The 6,439-nt window shown below is 47.8% G+C and overlaps 1 pseudogene; it reads right to left on the bottom strand.

Annotated features, from left to right (window-relative positions):
- Positions 1-3,528: 3,528 nt before the first annotated feature.
- Positions 3,529-6,116, bottom strand: LOC122154927 (annotated as a pseudogene).
- Positions 6,117-6,439: the final 323 nt, after the last annotated feature.

The raw sequence follows: 6,439 nt of genomic DNA on the forward strand, positions 1-6,439 counted from the left end.
AGGATTATGCTGTTTTATCAGAAACTGGAAATGTTTAGTGACCCCCACAGAATCACTTCGATAGTTTTTTGCCCCATTTTTCTATGTTTCAAGATCAAATGAGGAGAAGGGAACCTTTATTAAGACAGGCTCTCTGCTTTGTCCCACTGCTTCCCTCAGAGGTGCTTGTACCACTACTTTTTCTTTTTTACTCCGGAGTGTGAGAGGAGACTGGACTACCGAAGGGTTCCCGTATCAGAGTCCTCACTTTTCTCTTGTTGTATTTTTACCGGAGGTTTGTAATGTTCCAGCAGGTCTCCTGCTTCAGGATCCCTTATTTTCCCCAATCTCGTACATCTCTGACCTATACTGCATGCTGAACAACATCTCTTGAACTTTCCTTTTCCTTCCTTCATATTTCTTTCTCTAAAGCCAAAACCATTGGATCCTGTGGGCTCGTCAGTCCACAGGCTGTTTGGTACTCGGGGTGATTTTGGAGGGTAAAGAACATGTCCGCGTATGAGACTTCATCCCACTTTCCCTCTCTCCTCAAAAACAACATTAGCATGTTTCCCAGGTTCCCACAATACGCTCTTTTAAGCTGACCTGAGTGCTCAATTCTGTCCCAGTCAGACCAATTCCCTTGACATTTATTACACTAAAAATCATTTCCAAACTTTACCGAGACTTCTCTTCCCCACCAAAAACATTAAAAACATGCGCTTCGTTCATCTCCTGCCGCTCTCCTCGCAGAGAACATGGAATTGCAGATCGGAACTCCACACTCGCTTCGCAGTCAGACTGCGTCTCGTTCATACAACAGTCACACTCACACAAAGAGGCCCCAGTGATCACAATATAAACCTCAACACATGATGTACGGTACCAGATTTTTACAACAGATGACAATAACGATGGTTGCAACCCCCTGCTCCTGCCTACCGTGGCCAGGAGAACCCAGGTTACCATTGGTCAGGGTGTCCTACTTACCCTGCCACCACCTTTTGGGGACTCAAACCCCAGCCTCCCCGGGGCGAGCACCAATGCTCTTTACCTCGTGTAGGACGTCTCCTCAGGGCTTACAGATATCCCCTCCTAAATCCACATACCTGGTCCCCCGAGGGTCCCTGTCTGCCCCCAGCAGTGATCGAATGAGCGAGGGAGGTCCTCTGAGAAGCCTCGGGGGGCGCCTAGGACGTCCCCCTCTCAGCCAGTCCTGCGGCCGGGCAGAGAGGGTCCCACTGGGGTCGCCAAATTGAAGCGCGGAAACAAACTCTACAACTCACAAAGAGTCATAAAGCAGGTATGTTTATTGCAGTGCTGGGTGTGAGGGGGATCGCTCCTCCTAGCTTGCACACCAACAGCACACTTTGCCAAAAATTTATGCAATGCAGATATACATATTCATGGGATTATGCAACACAAACATACGTATATATGAGCAAGGTGGGCTTAGTTTGCACAGACTCAGATCTGTCTCTGGTGGTCGTTTACTTCTTCAGGGGTCTTATCTTCCTCTTCCTCTTTTGTCCTTTAGATGAACTTTAGCCATTCACGCATGCTCTATTTGTACTTGGTGATCTCAGCAGCCTTTTAACCAGTTTTATGGTCAAGCTGACACCGTTATTCTTGTTATCCCCCCCTGCCTCTAACACACAGTCCTTAGCGAATACCAGTCCCTGATAAGCTTAGGCACCAGTCTCTAATAAACAAGTTTCAAAAGAACACTCAAGGCGTCAAAATAACATTCAAGGCAAACAAAATTTTACGAAATTGCAAAGCAGTTATTTCCCTGTATCACTACTTGTGACCTTAGGTCAAGTACTGCTCTTAAGCTGTGCCTTAGGGCATTGGGAGCCAGGAGCTGTATGTTCTCTGTTTGGAGGGCATCTGGGCAGTGTCTGTGTTACAGCCTGGGTTGGGATTTTTCTGGAGCAGCCCCTTCTCTCCCTGCTCTGAATCTAGGCATTTGAGAGATAGCCAGTACGGCTGAACAATCTGGCTTGGTAGGTGTCATGGTTTGAGCCTGGTCGGCAGCCAAACACAATGCAGCTGCTTGCCCACCCTCCACCACTTGGGAATGGGGAGGGAATCGGAGGGGCAAAGGGAGACTCACGGGTTGAGATAAAAACAGTTTAATAAGAGTAATAAAATAATACAGGTGACAGTATAAATGGGTAATGTGCAATGCAATTGCTCACCACCCGTCGACCGACACCCCACCCGTTCCTGGCTAGCAATCCCATAGACAAATACAAAGCTTGACTCATCTGGGGCTTGCCAGTGTCCTCACAAGTGACTCCTCTGGCAAACCAACGTCCTTGAGGAAACAGCTGGTTTGTGGCTGTAGTGCAGAGTTTACTTTTGCTATTAAAACATTAGGAAGTCCTCTGCTGATTAAAGGATGAAACCTCTTAGGGTCTGCCACACACTGCATGGGGGAGGGCTGTCATGGGCACAGCAAGTGGTCATGCACTAATTGGAGGCAAGCAGTTTTCTGCACGCTTTCCAAAATGTGACCTGACGTGGGTGTTTTAATACAAAAAGGGTCCCCTCTTTCCATTGGGTCTAATTCTCCTGCCCAATAAACCACCCTCTGGGTCAAGGACCAAGGTTCATGGTTATCACTGGTAGTTAATAAAACTCCAGGTCCCCAGTATCCTCTAGCTTCATCTTAGCTTGACAGAATATGATTTCTCCTGGTGAGGGAGACTCTCCAGACCTACTCTGTTTCAGTTTGTCAGGGGCCCTGAGAGTATTTTCCTGTATTTTGGCCAAACCCAAAAATCCCAGTTCGCTATCCTGATCGGAGCCCAGATCTATCCTCTCATCAAACACCTGCCTGTTTTCTTGCAATTCATACCGTAAGATTTTCTCTCAGTCTAGTGAATTTGGAAAAAATTGCATGAAGCCTCTGAGGAGTGTTATGTTCAGCAGTGAGATGACTTTGCAAGTTTCTTATCTGCTCTTGCAGGCACTCAATTGTCTCTTTCTCTGCTTGTTTTTCCTTTCCAGCTGCAATTAACGCAGCCCCTAGAACAGCACAGATGGTTGCTTTTCCTTTCCCCAATCCCAGTTTTCATTCCTTTGCCAAAAGCGTGATCCTATCCACCAATGCCTGCCAATTCTTTTGGGCCCAAGCCATGCCAAGAGGAGAGGACAGGGATTTATAGCCCTTCAATTTCTCAAGGAGGGGCTTCTCTGCTATTGTTGGATCCCCAAATCGATCCCGACAACAACTGTTACACAATACGAAAGGGTTACTCTAAAGTATTCGGCCTAGTGTGCATTTACGGACCCAGTGTGGATCTTTCCAAGAAGATCCACTGTCCTCTCTCCTGTCAGGTACTTCCTTAAAGAAGGGGCCATGCTAAGGGCCCTGATCCCTTCTGGTTGGTTCAGTATCACAAGGGCATCCTGTCCTGTGACGACAATTTAGAAATGCTGCAGCCCAAAAGAAGCTGTTCAAAACAGCCTCCCTCCCCTTGGGACCTACGACCAAGTTTGAGATACCCTCGTACTGAATTGAGGTGAAACACCACCAGCCAACCCATTTAACAATTTATTAATACAAAAGACATGGCAAGTGGTTAGATACAAATACTCAATGGCAACTTCTTAACTAGGTAAACAAGTCCCATGCTTACTTGGAGCTAGTTACAATTTGTTAAAGAAAGGAGAAGAGAGAAAGAGAGAGAGACAGAGACAACTTGTCTGTTAGATTTCCCTTCCCTTCCTTAATACAATGCTTAAGGAACCGTCCTGGATCTTTGTGGCCAGCCCAAGTAATTAAGAACCTGGGCGTCACAAGGATGAGGCAGGTCTTAATATTCAGAGCGTATCCACGCCTGTACTTATCATTGTAAGATGTTTCAAGGCTCCCAACAATGTACATTTTCGGTTACAGTCCCTGTATACGCACAAGACTAGTGAAATACTCAAGCTGTCCGAGAGAGGGTATTGACATAGCCAAAAGCTTCAGCATGATGAGGTTCTGCAAAATCAAGTTCTTTCACAAAACAGTTTTTATTAACTCTGTGCTCCACCTTCCTGCATGGAGACTCCATAGGAGACAAGAGGACGGCAGAGTTTGGATCACTTGGAGTTAAGTCCACTAGGGTAGCAGAATCACGGACGCTTCCAAGAGAAATTTCACCCAATTCCTTCAGTGAAGCAGGTGGGATTAGAGGGCAGGCATCTCGAGCTCTGAAGATGTTCTGAATGAGCTACTCCACATCTAGGCTCTACATGGCACCAGGTCAGTCAGGGATGGCCTGTTCCACCATCACCTTGCTGATTTTCTCCTCCTCCTGAGAAGAAGTTGGTTTTTCATCCAGAACATTTTCAAGCATCTCTTGATACACAGCAGAACTGGAGGGAGCTGGATCACTCGACCCAGAAGTTGTGGCGGTCAAATGCTCTTCAAATGAATCAGTCCCGTTAGCGGTGTCCTCATTAAGAAGCAGCCCACTGTCTGCCACCTCCTCCAGAGCTTGGTCCTCCGTGGTGAGGCTGCCTGGCATCGTGGCACACAACGCTAATGGCTTCCCCTCTGAGTCCCACGTGGACTCCAGGCACTGCTCATCTCTCACAGAGCTCTTCTGAGCCATCCCCAGGCCCTGCAGCAAAGCTTCCAGTTTCTTGTTTGCAATGCTTATGCCTATGAAGTATTTCTGAATTTTTTGTCTTTCTCAGCCAAGCTGTTTCTCATGCTTTCAACAGCCTGCTGGAGTTCGTGACTTTCCCTTCTCGCTTCCCAGAAGTGCAGCTCCAGCTCCACATGCTTACACTCTTCCTCAACCCAGTCTTCCTTCATCCGTGCCAGCTGAGCCTTGAGCTCTTCTATTTCTGTTTCCCTGCAGCAAAAGCAAAATGCAGTGGCAGTGCTGTGGACGGTCAGTGAAAGAGTGCAGCGCTTGCCGTCTGGCCTCCTGCCTCGCCCTGGAGGCGATGGGAAGCGGCTGCCCGGATGCGTCCCCCGTGCCTGCCAGCAGCTCGGCACCTGCAGCCAGAGCCAACACGGGCCTCGGGCACAGGACGGCTCGGGGCTGCAGCCCCCCGCCTTGCTTTGCACCCACCCAGCCCCGCGTGGGGCCAGGGGCTGCTGCCTTGGCCTGCGAGGAGTGGGGAGAGGGGGCCCCCACGTGAGATCCAGCCCGCGCAGATGCGGAGGTCGGGCGATGCGAGCGGGACCAAGAGCTCCCTGGGCCTCTGGCCCTGGGGCTCCGTGCAGAGCCCGCTCTGTGCCCGCCTGGGTTGTGTGTCACTGCCTTCGCTTCGCGTCCATACAAAGGGCTGTTGTGAACCATTCAGTCCCCAAGGGGCAAAACCACCAGTGGGCACGCTGGTGTGTGTAAGAGCTTTTCTTTCGCTAGGGGAGAAGGGGGACGTTGGTAGCCATCTGTCTCTGAGCGAGGTGGAACAGGAGATGGAGCAAATACATGCTTGCAGGTAAAAACCGATTGATGTAGAAAAGGTCTCAGTGCTAAATCAGATTGGTAAAAAACTACCCTTTAAAAATATTCTGATTGGGCAAGTTCAAAAAAAGGGAAAAGAGACAAGCCGTATTCTTAACTAAGCCGCATGGTACGTATGCACTGAGCATCACGATGAAACCTGAAACAACTAATCAGTCTGATCATATTTCAGATTTCTTCATGAAATCTTTACATGGTCAGAAAATGAGAAAAAAGGTCCTGGATTCCCACCCCAAAACGCTCCTGAGTAAATCGTTCTAACTCTGGTTTCCGAAGTGAAATATACCTTTCTTGAAGTTTGCTCTCAGACTCCTTCAGCTTTGTTTTCAAATGCTGTACTGTAACTTCTTTCTGCTGCAGATGACTCAAGTACTGCTCTCGGTTTTGTGGCTCAATGCCGTGGTTGTCACCACAAGAAATGTATCTCCCTGATCACCTGGAAAGGGAAGAAACCCGAACCGTCACAGAACATCACTCCTAGAGGTCTTCAGTCCTAGCCAAAAAGAGACTTCCCATAGACCGATACAAAGCTTGACTCATTTGGGGCTCCCCAGTGTCCTCACAAGTGGCTCCTCTGGCAAATCAACATCCTTGAGGAAACAGCTGGTTTGTGGCTGTCGTGCAGAGTTTACTATCTGCTGTCCTTGGTTTCAGTGCCATGCCATCAAATGTGACATTTAACTTTAAAATACTTTTACAACAAAAACTTTTTAGAACTAAAAAACCTTCTTTTTTTTTTTTTTTTTCCTCCAAATACAGCTCTTTTTTTGTTTCTTTCTCGTATCACAGTTCTTATCTGTGTAAGTGTTGCCTGAGAGCATAGTGTTACCCAAACTGTTTTAACACTCACAATACTGATAGTGTATGTATTAGCTGCAAGACCAGACCTAGTCATCTACCTCTGCACTAGCAACACTTGCACTATGCCGGAAAAAAATGCTGTGCTTACTCGAGAGAAAAGAAGATCTTTTGCTTTCAGCAGC

This window comes from Tyto alba, unplaced genomic scaffold, assembly GCF_018691265.1.
Source record: "Tyto alba isolate M040663 unplaced genomic scaffold, T.alba_DEE_v4.0 Super-Scaffold_1, whole genome shotgun sequence".
Classification (NCBI taxonomy): Eukaryota; Metazoa; Chordata; class Aves; order Strigiformes; family Tytonidae; genus Tyto; species Tyto alba.